At 32.2% G+C, this 21855-nt stretch overlaps 1 pseudogene; it reads right to left on the reverse strand.

Moving 5' to 3' along the window:
- Positions 1–2268: 2268 nt before the first annotated feature.
- On the reverse strand, positions 2269–21457 carry LOC106758551 (annotated as a pseudogene).
- Between the last annotated feature and the right edge of the window lie 398 nt (positions 21458–21855).

A 21855-nucleotide genomic window follows, 5' to 3' on the forward strand; every position in this document is an offset into this window, starting at 1 on the left:
TAGCATCTCACTTTATCTTAAAATAAGTAGTTTAATTACCTTAATTGAACACCGTTAAAATTAACTATATTTATCTTCTGTGTAAAATTTACTTTAACTTTTTTTTCTTAATATAATTCAAAATGTTGTATCTCATAAGTCGTTAAATATAGGATAATGATATTTAGACAATATTTTTTTGACAATATTTGAACATTGATTACGTGTCAATCTGTGATTGGTCAAAAATTACTTCACAATAGTGTTTATGATTATTATTATTGATTGTGGAGTAATTTTTGACCAATCACAAATTGACACGTAATAAATGTTCAAATGTTGTCAAAAAAATGTTGTCTAAATATCATTATCCTTAAATATATGAGTTCACTCTTTAGTTAAATATATGATTTCAGTCATTATCTCATACTACTTTCATTATAGGATATTAAGTAATTTTAATCTAATTATTAACAATAAACTTAAACATATTTTATTTTAAGATTTTTCATCCTTTAGTGGAAGAAACAATTAAAGAATAATAATTTTTCTGTAAAACTCCAAAAAATAAATAAAGAAAGAAAACTCTGTAAAACTCCAAAATATAAATAAATAAAACTCTAGAACATAAATTCTAGATATCACTTAGAACTAAATTCAAATTATGACTACCAACTTTTCATTTTAAATCCATTATTATATTTCCTTGTCATTCATCAAGGTTATACTATTTTAATATACAAATATGTTTATATTTTTTTTTTTTGTGTCATTGACTTTTGAAAACTATAACAAAATTCTTTCATTTTGAATAAACAACTTAAAGTGTCAAGTACACATCAAAATAGATTCTTTTGCTCTTAATGGCATGTATTTGGAGAACTATCAAGATTGATATATAGAAAACAAAACAGTTATTAGTATATACATTAAAAATATGATTAACCTCTGGGAAAATTTATTATAACAGTTTTGTTTTGTCTTCGACTTAAAATGTTACCAACCACAATTATAATTAAAAGAATCAGTGTGTAACTCGATGATATAATTTAAAATGCAATAAAAGACATAATTAAAAGTTACTCTTGTTCTGACTATTTGATTTCATAGGCAGATTTGTAGTTTATGGAAAAAATTACACAACAAATTTATTAAATTTGTGAAAATTATTAATGACTTGAATAATATGATAGGTAAACAAATAATTTGAATAAATTAAAATATAATTGTTTTTATAATTAAAACTAATATCTTATTATTATTATTATTATTATTAAAACCTTTAAAATATAACAACACACATAGATTTTAAGCATGAGGATTCGATTACGAAAATTCAAAATTGATTTTCCAATATCACACGCATGTTCCAAAACTAACTGAACATTTCTCTCTTTGTAATACACTTTACTATCTGCATCAACACACCTGAAAATATAAAATATAATTAAAAGAAAAATTATAATATAAGTTATCTATAGGAGATTTATAATATAGTTTTTATTAGGTGAAATATTTACTTTTATAAGACTTTTGTTCATACCGAAATTTATGGATACTTTTTAAGATGAATTATGAGATTCTAAAGAGTGTATTCTTCAAGTTCTCAAAATAAACACGTTTAAGTCACTAAAAATTTAATACCTGTATAGAATAACAGTATATGAGAGCCTTTGAGAGTAAAAACACTCAAATTAGTAAAAAAATTAAAATATGTATAAAGTAATAGTAAATGAGAGGGTTAGGTATGTAGAAATTGAGTACGATATCTTTACTGATTTTTTGAACTCATAAATAAATAGATATAAATATATTAAATAATCAGTATTATATTTTGAAGATAAAAAAACATATTGTATAATTGTCCGATTTTCCACTATTCAAATAAACTTTTTTTTTTTTTACATAGACACTGAAAGGTACACGAGCTCTGGTACCAATTTGATAGAAAATAGGACATACAAATATTTGAAATTGTAACAAATGTTTATATTCATAGAATTGGCCATTAAATAGTCATGAATAGTAATCGAACATAGTATACAGGAAAAATAATGAGTTCAAATAAAATAAAAACATAATCTATTATACTAAAACTGGAAAAAAAAAACCATAGATGGCAACTAAAAAACAGAGATCAACAACAAAAAATTAAAACTCAAACAAAATTATAAATAAATTTTAAATTTTATTCCAACACATGTTGACTGAAACTGAAAATTCTATGTTATTTAGATATCATGGTTCATAAAATTTTACCTTTTTCACCAACATAAAACTTAAAACAAACTACTTGATTTTCATAATGGATTTAATGAGCATCTTCACCCTGTGCAGATGATCCACAAAAACTAGTTTGATTTTACCAACCTTTTCTACGACCATAATTCGTTTACTGATTGCTTTAAGATCTTTCATAAAGTCTTCAATAGCAGCTATATCTTCCATCTCGTTCTGACTATCAAGCATATCAGTGGCTCTTAAAATTTTAGACATAATATCTTCCTTTTCTTTCCGGCTCAACTTTGAGCTGATGTACTCTCTCTTTAAAGCCTTTCCGATCTCATAAACTTGATCATCTAAAGCATTCATTGCTTTGGCCTTCTTAAGAAACTTCTCATCTTCAGACTTATAATTCTCAGCTTCTTTTATCATTTTAATAATTTCTGCAGTCGATAATCTTCCTTTGTCATTGGATATTATAATACCATTCCTATTACCTGTTACTTTTTCCTCAGCAGAAACGGAAAGAATGCCATTTTCATTTATTGCAAAAGTCACATCATAAGGATAGCCACGAGGAGCTCGGGGAAAGCCAGAAATACAAAAAGAACCCAACAAATTATTATCACTGGCTTTCATTCTCTCGCCCTCATAAACCTCAATCTTGACTGAGAATTGGTTATCTTCGGTTGTCAGAACAACTTTTTTCTTCTTTATAGGAATAATAGTGTTCCTAGGAATCACAACATTCATGAGATCCCCCTTTATAGATATGCCAAGTGAAAGCGGAATAACATCTTTCCTTTTACCAACCTTTTCCTCGACCATAATTCGTTCCCTGATTGCTTTAAGATCTTTCAGAAAGTCTTCAATAGCAACTATATCTTCCATCTGCTTCCGACTATCAAGCATATCAGTGGCTCTAGAAATTTTAGACATTATATCTTCCTTTTCTTTCCAGCTCAACTTTGAGCTTATATCCTCCCTCTTTAAAGCCTTTCCGATCTTATAAACATGATCATCTAAAGCATTCATTGCATTGGCCTTCTTAAGAAACTTCTCATCTTCAGACTTATAATTCTCTGCTTCTTTTATCATTTTACTAATTTCTTCATTTGATAGTCTCCCTTTGGATATTGTAATTTCATTCCTATTACCGGTTACTTTATCCTCAGCAGAAACGGAAAGAATGCCGTTTTCATTTATTGCAAAAGTCACATCTAAAGGATAGCCACGAGCAGCTGGGGGATGGTCAGACAAAATAAAAGAACCCAACAAATTATTATCATTGGCTTTCACTCTCTCGCCCTCATAAACCTCAATCTTGACTGAGAATTGGACATCTTTATCTTCGGACGTCTCAAAAACTTGTGTCTTCTTTATAGGAATATCAGTGTTCCTAGGAATCACAACACTCATGAGATCCCCCTTTACCAATATGCCAAGTGAAAGCGGAGTAACATCATTCAATACCAAATCTGGAACATTCTTAATGCCTTTACTCAAGAGAGCAGCCTGCACAGCTGCACCATAAGCAACAGCCTCATCAGGGTTTACGCTCTTGCAAAGAACCTTCCCATTGAAAAAGTCTTGAAGTAGCTGCTGCATTTTGGGAATCCTAGAAGAACCACCAACAAGGACAACATCATGCACACTACTTTTCTCCATCTTAGCATCCTTAAGACACGTATCTACTGTTTTCATACATTCTTCAAAGAGCTCCATATTGATTTCTTCAAATTTTGCTCGGGTTATTGAAGAAAGCAAATCAATGCCTTGAAATAAACCATCTATCTCGATGCTTGTAGTAACAGCAGATGACAGTGTCCTTTTTGCTCTCTCGCAAGCACTTTTCAACCTCCTTAAGGCACGTGGATTCCCACTTATGTCAACTTTACTTTTCCTTTTCATCTCCTCCACAAAGTAGTTCATCATTCTATTATCAATGTCCTCTCCGCCAAGGTGAGTGTTTCCAGCCGTGGCCTTAACTTGAAAGACTTTGTTCTTAATAGTGAGAATAGACACATCGAATGTACCACCTCCAAAGTCAAAAACAAAAATATTTCGCTGTCTAACACAATCATTTCTTTTATCAAGACCGTATGCAATTGCTGCAGCCGTCGGTTCATTGATTATACGAATGACATTGAGACCTATAATAACACCAGCATCCATGGTAGCTTTGCGTTGAGAATCATTGAAATAGGCAGGCACAGTAACCACCGCATTCTTCACCGGCTTTTCCAAGTATGCCTCTGCAATGTCCCGCATCTTTGAGAGGACCATGGATGATATTTCCTCCGCACAAAGGCGCTTCTCCTGACCCTTGTACTTAACAGAAATCATGGGTTTGTCATTGACACCGGCAACAACCTTAAATGGCCACAACATTTTGTCTTTCTGAACAAGTGGGTCACTGTATTTCCTACCGATCAACCTCTTAGCATCTGCAAGAGTAAAAAAAATACATTTTGGTGGTCTATTTTTCCTGCTAAAAGTTTACAGGAAAATCATGGAAAGGAAAAAACAAGTAATAGTTAAAGAGTAAAAATATACCGAAGATGGTGTTCTCTGAATTAGAATGAGCCTGATTTTTAGCAGCATCTCCTATCAACCTTTCATGGTCCGTGAAAGCAACACAAGAAGGAGTGGTATTGTTGCCTTGATCATTATGAATGATCTCCACCCTATTATGTTGTTGCTGCCATACTGCAACACAGGAGTATGTTGTACCAAGGTCGATTCCTATTGCCAATCCCTTTTTGTCTTTGGCCATTCTTCCTTGTATGAATGAATACTGTAAGATAGAAGAAGCATAGAAGTATGGATGAATATGAAGGATTAATTTTTATACTTAGTAAAAATAAGAAAATGACCCCAAACACCTCTGAGTTGTTCCGATCAACAGGGTCTCTTCGTGCATCGCAAGCAAAGAAATTGGAAAAGAACAGACTCGCACCCATTGATAGTGTGATAGTATACAATTTTCCTTCATTTGTGGAACTAAAAAATCGTTTTAACTGACACGATTTTAGTAAGATGGATGAAAAAAAAACGACGATAATGATCTTTATTATATCCTCATATTACAGTGATATTTTTCGGATAACTTAGATATTGTTTTTACCTAACTTTTGCGGAGAGGTAGCAAGTTGATCGCTTCTTCAGTTTCTAGTTTGTAGACGGAAAGTTAGGATTTGTGAAAGAGAGTGGGTATTTATTATGAAGTTGGTATTTCTGACAAAACATTAATTGTATTGTAAAATATTAGTTGTATATAGGGAGAACACGGATAATGAAGCTATATTCTTACTATAATAATATTTAATTTTAAAATATTTTAATAATATAACAAATAATAACAAAATAATAAATTTATTAAATTTTTTAGATGTAGATTTAGTTATAATATAAAAATATAGTTTAAAGAGAAAAAAGTTAAGCTTATTTATAATAAAAAAAATTTAAAAATTTTATTACATTGCGCTTTTTAATATATTTATTGAATCAAGACGTAAGTGATATAATATAATAAAAATAAATACATAATATTAATAATTTATGAGATTTTAAGTAGACTAAGGGTGTGTTCTTTTGAGGTGATTTGGGAGAGATGATTTGAGGGAGATGATTTAAATGGATTTGAGTGGATTTGAGAGTGATTTTTTTTTTTGTTTTTTTAGTGGATTTGTGAGTAATTGAGAATAGATTTGGAATTAAAGTTTGTGAGAATTAGTGTAGGATTTGATTGATGTGATAGATTTAAAATATTGTTTAATGGGTAGAAATTGAAGATTACCAAAATGTCCCTAATTATTTATATAATATAAAATGATAATTGTTAATGTTATATTTAATTGTAAAAAATTTTATAAAAAGTAAAAAATAAATTTAATTATTAAAATGTAAAAAATGATAATTTATTAAATTGAAATAAATAATAATAATAATAATTATTATTATTAATTTATGTTTTCTGAAAAGTGCTTTTAATCTGTGCTCATGAAGAAAACAATCTTATTATTACATTCAAAAAAAGTAATAAGGATAAAAGAGAGAAATCACCCTAAATCTTTGCAAATCCGCGCCATGATCGAAGATGAGAAAAGTGTTTTCTTCTGCAAATCAGCACTTTCACTCGCTCGCATATCAGCAGAAACGAACAAAAATTTTTCTTAAATCCATCTTCAGCAATTCTCACAACAGTGAATCACCTTCATGGAACACACGCTAAGTTATAGAATTAATAATGTCCCAACACTCTTCAACATTTAAATTCTAATGAAAATATATAATAGAGTCAATTCTATGCCTGTTGTATAAAAAATAAATATGGAGTTATGTTTTCCCTGAATGGTTCTCACACGATTATAATACCTCACTTAATCTTAAAATAAATAGTTTAATTGTCTTAATTGAACACCTTTAAAATTAACTACATTTATCTTCTATGTAAAACTATATAATTCATAAAAGTATATGATTTCACTCTTTCTCTCGTACGATTTTCACTATAGGATCTTAATTTTAATCTATTTTTTAACAAGAAACTTAAACATATTTTATTCTAAGATTTTTCATCCTTTAGTGGAAGAAACAATATAAGAATAATAATTTTGTCCTAAAACTCAGAAGAAAAAAATTAGAACATAAATTCATTATATAACTTAGAACTAAATTCAAATTATGACAATCATTTTAGATCCATTATTATACTACCTTATCATTCCTCAAGGTTATATTATTTTAATATTCAATTATGTTTATAGAAAGAATTTTTTTTTTGTCATTATTATTTTAGGTTTAAACCACTTTTTAGTCCCCAAGTTATATTTGAGTGTTCATTTTGGTCCCCTATTTCACCAATGTCAACAATTAGTCCCCAAGTTCAAAACATAATTTCAAATAAGTCCCTTCCGTTAACAGCGTTAAAAAATGTTAACGTTGGAATGACTGTGCATGGCAGGTGTCCTATTATCGTTGACGTGGCAGGCAATGAAAAGGGGTCGTGTAAAATAAAGGTAATTGTTTATGTTTTGTAAAACGTGGTTAAATTAAGTTTGGGGTTTGGGATAAAAATTAGGTCACAGTGAAATTGGGGCAGAGTCAAATTGGGAATTGTTTTTCGAGGGTTGGGGAATTGCTTGGTTCTGTGATTCTGTGAGACAGAGGTTGGTTGGTTCGAAGGAGANTCGTGTCCAAAGGAGCAGTGTAAGTGTTTGTGGTAGGGAGATTCGTGTCCAAAGGAGTGTGTTCCTTCGACGCGTGGTTNGTCAGCGTGGAGTTCCTTCGAAAGGAAAAGGTGAAAGGTACGTTTTTCATGAGTTATTTTATGTTGCTGGGGTCCCCCATGGCAGTCTGTNGTGTCCTTGTCCCCTGACTGTGTTCACGCGTGGTCCCCTACTGTGTTTTGTTGTCTCTGATGTGGTCCCGTTGTTTGATGACTTTGGGGCACTATTTTTGTATGTATTTGGTCCCCAAACTGAATATGAAATTNTTTATTCTNTGTTTGTTTGTTTTTCTGTGTGGTTGATGCATCTTTATTTAATCATCAGTGCACGTGTATAGGTGTAGGTCAAAAACTTTGAATTGAGTATGATAGTTAGTAATGTGTAAGGGGGTGGTANCATGTTTAGAATTTATTCTGACATTTACTTTTATATAGGAATTTTATAGTTGAACATTGACCAAAATGTCCAACTGTGATGTCGTGGTTGTGTTTCACCATGGGGGAAAGTTTCTTAATACTGGGACATTTGGATATCATGGAGGTCAAACTAGTAGGTTGATCATTGACCCAGACAGATGGAGTTTTTTTGAAATAATGGCTATACTAAAAGAGATGGGTTATAGAAATGTGAATGAGTTTTCTTAATCCTGAAGAATACTTGCCACTTTGGTTTAGGACTTGTACGTATGAAGAAACATACAACCCCATCATTTACCCTCTGAATGGTCCTCATCTATGGCAAAGGACTTTAACACCCGACATTGAGCCTCCACCAAAAAGAATCTTGCCAGGGAGACCACGAAAGAAAAGAAGACTTGAAGGTTGGGAGCAAAGGAAAGATGATACACAGATTGGACAAAAGGGAATTCCTAAAAAATGTTCCATTTGCAGACAAGTAGGGCATAGACGACCTAACTGCCCTCAAGCAAATCAACANCCACCCCAGGAAGCACCACACCAGGAAGCACCACACCAAGAAGCACCACAACAAGAAGCAGAACCAGAACACCAAGCTACACCAAACCAGGAATCTCAGATTACTCAACAAACCCAACCAGATCAAACAACAGCACCAATTTAGATTGTCTTAGTTTGTAGTTTGGAGAAATAGTTGTCATGTATTTTGGATGATATTAGATGTTTTTTGGAGAATATTTGATGTATTTTGGTTNACTTGAAATGTATTTTGGTTAACAGCTACATCTTTATTGGTCTGAGTTCTTTCTTAGTTTGTAGTTTTTTGGAGAATATTTGAACATCATATTTATATTACAAAGACCTTTATATGAAAGTAGATTCTGATTATCTTATTTCAATTGCTTTGTACTTTTATATTCTGATATGGAAGCATATTCTGATATCATCAACACAAAATAACCAACTTAAAATAACACAATATAACCACCTTCATTAGAACCTGAATGTCATTCATTACAACCTCATTACAACAAACACTCTGATTACAAACTCAATCTCATCCATTACAATATAACCAAGTTCTTCATCACAAAATGTGACAGATACACCACTTAAAAAAAATTAAAACATACGACATACAAGGACGATGATAATCAACCCCATCATACATAACATGGATATTAAGACCTTATCTCTTTTCTGACAAACCAAAAGTGATCTCTCCAAATTAATGATCTTTCTCCTTTGCCATCCAATTGTAGTATCCCTTTCATCTCCATTATCTTCATTGTGCCATTTGAAGAAATTACATCCTCGAACTTCTTCATAACGAGTCCGCTTGTAATTAGGGCAGCCCCAAAAATGCTTGCCCTGGTTCTTAGGAGTTTTTGCCACTCTCAATACGGCAAGGTCTCCACAATAGCAGATTTGGCTGCCAACAACCATTCCTCTTGATGATGAAGCACCATGAGAGCTCCCCCATGAGCAAGACNAACATTGATTCTTTGTCATTGCCTCTCGTCCACCTCAAGAAAACAACCTCAATCACCAACAAGAACCCCAAACAGAGAACACCCCAACACCAGATCCCGTGGTTAGGGTACGCACCTAACAAACCAGAAAACAACTTCCTTACCTTAGGGCACACACTTCAAACGAAGAACATGAACCCTTCTCTGACAACGACGAACTTTTACCATCAACCCTCAACTCAAATCGTTCACCTCAGCAGCTCCTTCACCTGACCTGCTTCCATCCACATGAATATCTATCTTAGGGCAAGGACGACCACGACCATCAACAATATATAATTTTCATTCCATTCGAAGTGTATTCACTTATCTGTCTTCCTACATAACATCCTTTGACACGTTTCATAACTTCTTTGCCACATCATACCAACATTTAACGCCGTTCTCACGCAGTTAACGGAAGGGACTTCTTTGAAATTATGTTTTGAACTTGGGGACTAATTGTTGACATTGGTGAAATAGGGGACCAAAATGAACACTCTAATATAACTTGGGGACTAAAAAGTGGTTTAAACCATTATTTTACTACTACAATTATTATTATTATCATTAAAATATTTTAAACAAGTCCAACACAGAAATAAACACTATAAAAAGACACTATAAAAAAATATTACAACAATCAAAATTTATTGGAAAGATAAAAAATTTATAAGTAACGATTTTGATCGAAATCCGTTAATAATAATATAGTCGGTAATATTTACCAATAAAATTTTATATTCATCGATAATTACTGTAAAAAAATTTATCAATAATTATCGATAGATATATCTGTCGATAATTATTAAAAAATATATTTGTCGATAATTATCGTAAAATATATTTGTTGATAATTATCAAAAAATATATTTATCGAAAATTAACAAAAAATATATTCATCGATAATCATCGAAAGAAAAATTCGTCAATTAATTTTGTCAGCAAATATTACGATTTCATCTTCATCACACCTTGATTTTCCAATGTTCCTCCATTCTCTTCATTCATCCCACCAATTCTCTTAACCAAATCATTCTAGAAGCAGAATCATCCAAAAAAACATTATCTATATCCATCCCAACTATTCATACCCCTTTGGTCATCCATTACAATAGAACACAACACACAGGGCTCTCCCTTTGTCTCTCCTTTTTGCTACTTCATTCTTCGCATGTAGTGACATGGTTAGCAATGTAGGGAAATATTTGTTGGTTGTTGGTGTAGTTACAGGGAAAAGAGAAAAATTAAAAGAAGAAAAAGGCGAAAGTTGTGACGACGCCCCGTGAGCTCTGGGCACGACAAGCGATAGCCACGAATGAACCTTGAAGATGACACCATTGGGAGAATAACAAAATCCTACGCAGATAGAAGGAGGTTCGTTGATGCCATTGACGGAGGCTGCAATTACAAGCATTGCGGCGATAGTGAGCGACTAATGCAAGTAATGACAATATGATTTAGAGTTGGTCCTTTTATTACTTGCGGATTATTCCATCGATAAATAAAATATGATTATTGATAAATTTATTGATGCTATTTTTTTTTTTATAATTAATTAATTTGTTAATAAAATTTGTCAATATTAAAATATATAAAATCGGTTAGTAATTCAAATTTATCACGAATTTATTTTCAACAATAAAATTCTATTAGTAATTCCATAAAATTTTTGTAATTTTTGTAGTGAGATTTATAGAGAATCAATTTCCTAGAATCCAGAAGTGATTCCCCCCAAACACTACACACATGAACTCCAACTAAACACTTCTCTCTTTGTAATGCTTCTTGCTCCCCTCCATTAACACACCTAAAAATGTAAGACATATTGAGAATAACACTTTCCTAAATAATAAACATTCTCAAATCTTCACACTCGAACACAAATCAATCTTCAAACCTATTCCGCAAATAAGCATATTTTCATCTTTCCAAATGACATGAAAGAAACAAACAAAACGCGTCTTTCCATCTCTTCCGACAATAAATAAATACAAGACATCACAACCTTAATAAATTCATATATCTATATTTATTTCCCTTATTTCTACCCAACACTCAATTAGTCAATATGCCTAAAGGAATAAATTTAATGCTTAAATGCAATTTTTAAAATAATACAACGTATAGTTAAATAAAAATGTACATTGTTCATATTCGTATAAGTATTATTTTTAGGTTTAATCATTTCAGAAATTTCTATTTGTGCATATTTGTGTCAATTAAGTCTTCCTACTTTGAAAGTGCTCAATTGGGTTCCTATTTATGTGAAATTGAATCAATAATACTCTTGTGTTAATTATTGTGGACGACATTAAATTTCTTACCTGCTGACATACTGAGGTAGCATTTGGCATGTTGAGGTAGCATTTAATAACCATGTGACACAATAACAACTACTTACTTGGATTTATTTTCAATTTTAAATAAAATCATTGTTACCTCTCTCACTCTCTCCAGTGTCATTCCCAAAGTTCGCAGTGCTTCCTTCTCGCACCTTGTGTAAGTTTTTCTCTCTTCCTCCTCCTTCGCTCTTCCACGCCGAACCAAATTACAACAATCACTAGTACAAAAATAGTGTACAATGTCGAATATATTTTACCTTTCACGTCGAATTTGAGAACGACGTCATATCGGGAGACGTTAAATTGACGTCGAATTTAAAAAATTAGACGTTAATTTAACGTCGAATTTTGTCAATATACGAGGTTAATTTAACTCGAATTTTGTCAATACGATGTTAATCATTTTTTTATTTTTTTTAATTAACTGCAATCCTTTTTTACAACTCTACAAGACCTAAAAAGTAGCAAAACAATAAATTTCAGTTTTTGGTATTTTATAAAGCATGAACTATGAACAATAATATAGGATCAACAACAAAAAAACAACAACAAACAACAAATAAGTTCAATCAAACAACAACAACAGACAAGTTCAAAAAAAAATAACAAACAAGTTCAACAAATAAGTTCTTCAAAATGAAAACGAAAACTAATCTTCAAAAGGTGGGTTCATCTGAATAAAATGTTGCCACCAGTGAGAGAGAAAGCAAAATGCGCCTATGAAGGACAAGAACACAAAAATAATCTGTGAAAAGAAACGAAGATCATACATAAAGTAGTTAATTAACATACATTTGTATCAAATGAAAGAAAGATTACATGTGATGGTCGTCAAACTTCGTTCGAGAAAAGTTTAAACAGAGAAGAGGGTCTCACGCGCTAAGATAAAGTGAATGAATTTTCAATCTTCCGCTCAAATTTTTATTGAATTCACTAACCCTTTAACGCCTAACGCTGGGGCATTCGACGTTTTATATCTTTTTACGTCGAATTACAATTTTAAACGACGTTTAATAATTGCATTTATTTTCAACAATGTCACTGGTTATTTTTAACGTTGGCTATATTGAGTGGTTCGACATTAAACGCGTGACGTTATACGTTGTTTTTGCACTAGTGAATTAAAACATCTCCTAGTTTTTCATTTGTAACCTCAACCTACTCACATCACCCAAATTACCTTCACAATTCCTAAACTAGTTATACATTAACCGCGAAAATGAAGGGTATTGCTCCTTTCTATTACACTCTCGTTTTTGTTGTTTCCCCAAAACGCCATTAATCTCGAGTCATCTACCATCAACATACAGACAGACCATTCTTCAACCTACACTTAGAAATAACAATTGGAGAAGATTAGAAACCAATGAATATTCACGTTAAAATCAGATTCAATTCTTGTCATGCCTAATTCCATTGCTTAATCCAATTACAAAAAATACAAAATAGGTTACCTCATCATCTTCATCAAATTTCACTCATCAACCACCATACCCTCAAAATCCTACTTTTTCCATCTCTATTTCAATCTCTTTCCCCCAATTTCCTCTTAGTCTACAGATTCTAAGCAAGCCATCCGAACCTCTACAAATACCATGAAAAACCCTTGCCCATCACAGCCTACACCAGGTTTTAAATAGATACGTGAAGTCTATTTAGATGATTTTTTAAAAAGAGACTTATTAGAAGAAGGTATAAACATTGAAATTGAATTATCTATAAATAAAGATTAGTTTATGATATTTTTTTCTTAACTAGCTAAGGCTACTTTAGATTTCTTAATTAGCTAAGGCTAAGTTCTGTTTAATTCTTTAAACAAGCAATGCATATTTATTCACGTTTTAGTTATTTTTATTAAAATAAATTGAGTATATTTTTGTTTCTCGGATATAAAAAAATGCAAATTTTAAAATTAAAGAAAAGAAAAAACAAAGCAAAATTTATGCAGCTATTTTTTATCTTCATTGATGACTAGATAAAAATTCATATATAACTCACAAATCTTATGGTGCTGTTGTTTATGATTTACATCACATCAAACTTTATGCAACACTTTCGCTTTAGTTACATTGACAATCGCTCAACTCTTAAACACCAGAACAAAAATTATGGATTATACATCAAATTTCCACGAAGTTGCTATATGAATATACACCATTCTTCCAACAAACTATCTCTGGTAAAAAATAATCAACTTTAAAGCACATAAGAGGCAACTACAAAAAGATTTTTCTTCATAAACAAAAATCCTAGACATGAAAAAATAGGAAAAAAAATATTAACTTGTTGTATTGTAAAAGAAAACATATTAAATAAGTTGTTTCTGATTCAATATATATACATATTAAATTAGATCTTTCTATAAACCGATATAATATATGCATATAAAATAAATTTTTTTATAACTGATTTAAAATATTTTTCAATACTTATCAAATTGTTACCACATTTTAAATAAAATCGGTTTATTTACAATCATCGTATGTAATATTCTAATATCACAGTTTTCCACTATGATGTGTTTTCTTAATATTTTATGTCTTCCACAGAGAATATTCAAATTAATGAAAAGTTAACGTATTTTCCCTGCATTTAACTGAAGAAAAAGATTACCATTACAACCCAGCTGAGCAACATTGACAATGACTTGCATAATTAAGAAACTATATGTTTGTTAATGTCAAACTACCAAGAAATTGCTACAACACCTTCAACATATTCGTGTACAATTTCACAAAACCAGATAATTATTTTTATTAGGCAAGTCCTTTTCAAATGCTCTCCACAGAAAAAAAAAAAAAAAAAGCTACATCAATCATATTACTTTATCAGCTTCCATCCATCTATATGGGAAATTTCAACCACATTTTCATTTTTTAAAACTAAACCAAATATATAGCCCTTTGAGTTTTAAATTAGAAAAAAGAATTATTTGACACCATTAAATTTTTTATTCATTTGATACTATATTTATTTACATTTTATTTTTTTTTTCTTAAAAAAATACAAAAATTTACATTTTATGACAATTTTATTCTTGTACTATGTGTCAAACAAATATAAAAGTGTGTCATGATTCCATTGCCCTTAGATTAATATTTTAGGGTTGAATTCAAATGTTTCTCATTTGGGATTCTAAAAAAGGGTGCACTAATAATTGAACATAAGTTTACAACTGCAACCTTTTTGAAAACTAGTAATCATGGGAACAAGAATATATAAAGAAGAAAAAGAACTTTGCTAACGTGCTTCTTTGACAATTAAGAAGTTCGTTTGCATGACCTGCAACATTTTCATGCAAACATACATATACTTTCTTCTATAAAACCATAACTTCCACAGCTTGAATAATACAGGAAATTCTCAAAAACCACAACAATTTGAACTCTATGTGACACTCTCACTCAACATCATATCTGCACTCATGTAAATCAAATCAACACTTGTAGGATTATGGCCATAATTTAAGAACCAAACGACAACACTTGTATAGGATCTCCTAATCTGAAACTAGGGCTTCCACAAGAGAAGCAATGGCAGTTATAGGGTTTCCAAACACAGCTGAAAATACCAGTTTAAATACCAACACAGCAATCTTTGTGTACTTCTTCATTGTCCCTAACCTCCTCGAACTTCTTCTACTTCGTACCATGTCCATGTTTCTCACTGCAAGCTGAGAGTACTCCCTGTCACTCATCCCAATTGAACTGGTCTCATTAGTAAAATAGCCCTTATTCAAATTCTCAAGAATCAGTTGCTTAACACACCAAACATGGTAACAACATTTCCCCCCAGAATCTGAAGATACATAAGACCATCCTCTGATTCCATCCACAACATTCCTATGCTTACACTGGACACACTTTGAGGGAACCTTCTGACACAGTTCGAGTGACACAAGCCCTTCTTCATCAGAAATGCTATCTTTCAGCTTTAAACAACATGGATGTAGATCATAACCTTTACTGGAGCAATGGTACACAAACCCTAGAACATCCCTTCCACAAGCATCACAGTATCTGACCCGGTGCCCCGGTGCTTTCTCATAGAACTCCAAGTGGCTCCTGGGAAAAAATCGGTGAAAGGCAAGGGAAACAGCAGTTGCACACTCTTCATGGAGGATGTAACCACAGTTCTTGTCTTCACAGTGGTAACTGCGTCCAAACCCTACTTCTCGACATCCACTGCATCTGTAGGGTGACCCTTGTGGCTTCAATTGCATCCGTCGTTCTGGATGGCTGGGACAACCCCTCGTTGTAGTTTCCATATCTCTTTTTTCAACTTTGTTTGTGATAATCAAAGATATACAACTTCTGTCAAAACAAAGAAAAGGCAAGAAGTACAAAATAGGAAACTAAGATATATATATATATATGCAAAAGTACAACTGTTAAAGCAAACTTATCTAATCAAAATCACTAGAGAGAACAGGTGCAATTCTCTAGATAGAAATTCAAAGAGGTGAAAGAGTAACATATGTAAAAATTCTAGGGTTGATGTTATTAAGATAAGAAAAAGAAAGGAACATGATCTCAGATAGAGAAAGAAACAGAAAATCAGAGAAAAATCATGATGTTATGTTTAATATAAGAAATAGAAAGAAATAGGTACCGAAAACGACACAGTGTTAGGACAAGAAGATGTTTTTTTGTTGATATTAGTATTTATAAGCAAACGTATTTCCTTAAATAATGCATGAGTTACTTGGAAAGCAAACCATTTCTCGTTATCTTCTCTGATAAGAGACGGAAAACGCGTAGCTCAATTTGTTATTGTTCTTAATTTCATGTGGTAATTTCCCCTTCCATTAGAACACAACACAAACAATCATAAAAGTATCACACGTGTCCTCTGCATAAAAAATAACCAAAAATTCCACACTTATCAACTTATTAGAGTTTAATTTTCAAAAAGTAAGGTTGTGATTATTTAAAAGATAAAACTTTGGTCTGTGTCTCTGTCTGCTGGCTAACATCAAGCAATTTCCTGCAATTGCCATGTTGATCTTCGGTTTCTCTTGTGGATTATATAACATTCCTTATCTTCTAAACGAAGTCATCCAAAACATTAATTGCATTATTTTATAAAATACAAAATAAAGAAAACATTTTACAGGAGCCAAATAACAACTTAATTACTTTCAGGATTTAAACAAAACAAGAATTACTAGAAATGTACGGGATTAAAATAATATTTATGTCATCATATTCAAACTCAAATTTCAACATAGTTAATAGATTGTTAAGTTTTTTCTATGCGAGTTTGATTTTTTACTATGTGAAGCAAACTTGGTTGAAGAGACAAAACCTTAATTGGGAACTATATATTTGGATAATTTATTTTACACCCACTTTAAAAAAAAAAAGTAATAAGATCAACAAAATAGTAAAATAATATTAGTCATGACAGAAGTTAATTTATGGAAACTATGTTACAACATTAGGTTTATTTAAATGAACATTTTAATTTATGGAAACTATGTTACATTAAGTTATTTTATCTCATAAAAAATATTTTACATTTTAGAAATGTCTGTGAATAATAATTGTTTTTTTTTTAATATCAATCAAGAGATGTCTTTAGTAAACTTATTTTACTATTATGTTTGTTTTTGTTTTTTATTTATAAAATTATCATATTATTTTCAGTTCATTTCCTACTTTTAAATGTTTGTTAAAACATTATTTTGAATAATATTTTCTAACGAAATATTTAAAATTATAAAAACTTATATTAGAAAACAAAGTAGCAGTTTCACCATTAAAAAAATGAAAATAAACATATAAACATACACATTCTAAATTTATTGTTGTTGTGTTCATCCACTCTCCCTCTCTTATCTGTCGGAACTCTCCTTAATATAAAGAATGAAAGACCATAACATAAGAAGAGTCAATTGTTCACACACAAAATTATAGTCAATTGTAGTTGGTGGATGATTCATGCACCATTGAAGATAATTAAAAAACTGAATTTCCCATTATTATTCTTTCATATATGGAAGAACATTGTTTCTATTGGATTGTATACTATATTGTACTTGACTTGACTAAACCACTCTCTGAGGCATATAAACAAGGTGATTCGGAGTTGTTCTAGAGTTTCGTATTCATATAATTGATTGTGCTGTTGTGTTGTATCTCTTATGATTTCTGACAAAAACGGTTTTTGTGTTGTTTGATTTAGTTGAAAGATTATGGCCAGAAAAAACGAGGGATGTGCAGTGGGGATAGACCTCGGAACAACGTACTCGTGTGTTGCAGTATGGCAGGAGCAGCAGGGGCGAGTTGAGATCATCCACATTGACCAAGGCAACAACATTACTCCAGCAGGTTAAAGTAGATGTATTTGAGGATTATCTGAAGGAACTCGAGAGTCTCTTCGGTCAGACATTGGACATCAATGGTTAGTTTATTTCCAGATGGGATATTTTGCGGTGCTAATTTGCCTTGTGTGATCTAGACAAAGTGTTTGACGTATTGTTATTGTGCCTCACTTTGAGAGCACTCTGCTTTTGAATTGGCTCACCCTGATGTACTGCTTTGTCTTAAGAAAAATAAAAGTCTATTCTCAACTCTTTCGATTTCTTAACCGTGAGAATCACCAGTACAATAATTTCATAAATTATTTAAATTTAAAAATATCTCGTTTCAAAATTCAATGTTAAGTTATATAAACAATTCGTTGTACAGTGTCCAAATATCATTTTCTAGCAAAAAAAAATGAAAATATGAGAACTGTGTTTGATGAAGATCGTTTTTGCATACTCGAACCAATCCATCAAACCACAGTACAAAATAGGTTTTAAAACTTTTAATAAGGTTTTCATAGTCTCTTTACTTATCTTATTGGTTGTTTGTATTTTTCACCAGGACATAAAATCCACACTGCATTTTAACAGTCTAAAAAACAATTACCCATCAGAATACCCATATTGAAGAAATGTATACCCCACATAATTATAGGCATATCCACCTTCACTTTAACAAGATCTAGAAGAAAAACGTGTTGAAGGATTGATAGTTGAAACTGGAAATTCTATTTAGATAGCATGCTTCATAAAGTTTTACATTTTTCACCAACAAAAACTTAAAACAAACTAGTTAATCTTCATAATGGGTTCAATGAGGCTCTTCACCCTGTGCAGATGATCCACAAAAACCTCTGTTTCTGTCTTCTCCCTAGCATCAAGCAATTTCTCGGCCTCCGCAGTTGCCTTGTTGATCTTCGTTTTCTCTTTTGGATTATCTACATCATCTATAGCATTCCTTATCTGGTAAACGAAGTCATCCAAAGCATTAATTGCTTTAACTTTCTTTTCGTATTTCTGATCTTCAGCCTCATAATTTGTTGAGCGGATAGTTTTCCCTTGTCGTTTTACGGTAATCCCATTCTTACTTCCACTGCTTTCTTCCTCAGCAATTACAGTTAGGATACCATCTGCATCTATACTAATGCTCTTCGAGGCTATCCTGCAACTGTTTTTTTTAGTATAGATGCAGATGGTATCCTAACTGTAATTGCTGAGGAAGAAAGCAGTGGAAGTAAGAATGGGATTACCGTAACCAACGACAAGGGAAAACTATCCACTCAACAAATTATGAGAATGATTCAAAAAACCAAGAAGTACAAGGCTGAAGATCAGAAATACAAAAAGAAAGTTAAAGCAATTAATGCTTTGGATGACTTCGTTTACAAGATAAGGAATGCTATAGATGATGTAGATAATCCAAAAGAGAAAACGAAGATCAACAAGGCAATTGCAGAGGCCGAGATTAAAGAAACCAAGGCAATTGCATAAAAATTAAAGAAACCAAGCAAATTGTTATCGCTTGCTCTTGTCCTTTCACCTCGTAAACCTCAATAGGGATAGCAGATTGGAAATCTGCGGATCTTTCATATCCTTGTTTTTTTACCACAGGAATGGTGGTGTTCCTAGGAATCACGACATTCATGAGATTTCCATATACAGATATACCAAGTGACAGGGGCGTAACATCTTGAATCACTAAGTTGGGGACAAATTTGTTGCCTTTAGTCAGCAAAGCAGCCTGTACTGCTGCTCCATAGGCAACAGCCTCGTCAGGGTTGATGTTGATGCACAGTTCTTTCCCCTTGAAGTAGTCTTGCAATAGCTGCTGTACTTTGGGAATCCTAGAAGAACCACCAACCAGTACAACATCATCTACATCACTCTTGTCCATCTTAGAATCAACAAGACACCTGTCTACTGTCTCCATACACCTTTTAAGGAGGTTTAAGTTAAGTTCCTCAAATCTTGCACGAGTGGTTGATGAGCAGAAGTCAATGCTCCCGGATAAAGCATCTATCTCAATGGTGGTATCAACAGCATATGAGAGTGTCCTTTTTCTCTCTCACAAGCAGTTCTTAACCTCCTCAAGGCTCTCGGGTTCCCACTAATGTCCACTTTCTGCTTCCGCTTGATCTCCTCAACAAAGTATGTCACCATTCTGTTATCCATGTGCTCTCCTCTAAGGTGTGTGTCCCCAGCAGTGGCCTTCACTTGAAAGACATCACCTTTTATTGTAAGCAGAGACACATCAAATGTTCCACCACCAAAATCAAAAATGAAAATATTCCGCTCTCTAACACAATTAGCTCTCTTGTCAAGGCCATATGCCAGAGCAGCAGCCGTGGGCTCATTGATTATCCGCATAACATTGAGGCCAGCAATTGTACCAGCATCTTTTGTTGCTTGTCGCTGAGAATCATTAAAATAAGCAGGCACGTAACCACAATATTCTTAACCTCTGATTCCAAGTACGCTTCTGCAATCTCCCGCATCTTTGTAAGGACCATAGATGAGATTTCTTCAGCTGAAATTTGTTTCTCCTGACCCTTGTATGAAACAACCATCATGGGTTTGTCATCAGAATCAGCAATGACCTTAAATGGCCACAACTTTAGATCGTCCTGAATGATGGAATCACTATATTTTCTGCCGATTAACCTTTTCACATCTGCAAAATTAGTCATTTTATGCATTTCTTAAAGCTTGTTCCTAGTAGAGCAAGAATTTAAGGCTATTCCACAATGATGTTGGTCAAAGTAGGCTTGTGGAATGATACTAATTTAAAGTTATAGAACAAATTAGAAAACTGGAAAAAAGTATAAATAAATGATGAATTTAAGCTATGATTTGCGCACCCAAAAACCAACCCAAACAGCTAGCGTAAACATTTAAATAAATTCACACGCGATAAAAAAAAACATTCTTTTACCAAAGAGAGTGTTGGTTGGGTTGCCTGATTCTTAGCAGCATCACCAATCAATCTTTGATTCTCTGTGAAAGCCACACAAGAAGGCGTAGTTCTATTGCCCTGGTCATTGTGAATGATCTCCACTCGACAGTGTTCTTCAAGCCATACAGCAACACATGAATATGTTGTGCCAAGGTCGATTCCCACAACCCATTCCTTGTTTTGTTTTGCCATTTTCTTTCAAATGATACTAAAATGTGTTCAAAGTCAAAACAAGTGAAGTAAGCCATAGAAAGTAATGTGGCATAAATGAAGAACCCATTTTGGTCTTAATAAACTAAACATTGAACATTGAACATTTTGGCATAAAGGTGTAGCCTTTACCTTGAACTAATGGTGAGTAAAGCTGTGTGTTTGGAGCCTTTCCTTCAAAAACTTGTCAGCAAAGAGTATAGAATAAACTGAAGCAAGCTGCTTCTCTGAAAGATGGATAATGGAAATTGTAGTAATATAACTTTGTCTAACCCTAATACTTCGCCAGCAAGCTACCAATTGATTTGACTCAAAAGTACTTCCTTTTTTTTTCATTTAATAATGTTCACCCTTTAAAGTTTAGTTTTTTAGGACACTCCATTGTTACAGATGAGCAACACTCTAAGGGGAACAAATAAAATATAATTATTAAAGAAAATTTGGTTTAATTTTCTAAATTTAAGAAATAAAAATAAAATCTCTAGATCATTTTCTTTAAAAAGTAAATTAAATCATAACTATCAAAAATTGATAAATAAGTTATGCGTTTGTATATAGTGACCAGAAGCATATATAAAACCTTATATAAGGTCGATTGCTTTTCTCATATCACCTCTAAAAAACAACTTGATTATACATGTCCACCTCGTAATTTCTTAAAGCTGTTTTAGTCAATT

The sequence above is a fragment of the Vigna radiata genome, chromosome 4, assembly GCF_000741045.1.
Source record: "Vigna radiata var. radiata cultivar VC1973A chromosome 4, Vradiata_ver6, whole genome shotgun sequence".
In the NCBI taxonomy this organism is placed as follows: domain Eukaryota; kingdom Viridiplantae; phylum Streptophyta; class Magnoliopsida; order Fabales; family Fabaceae; genus Vigna; species Vigna radiata.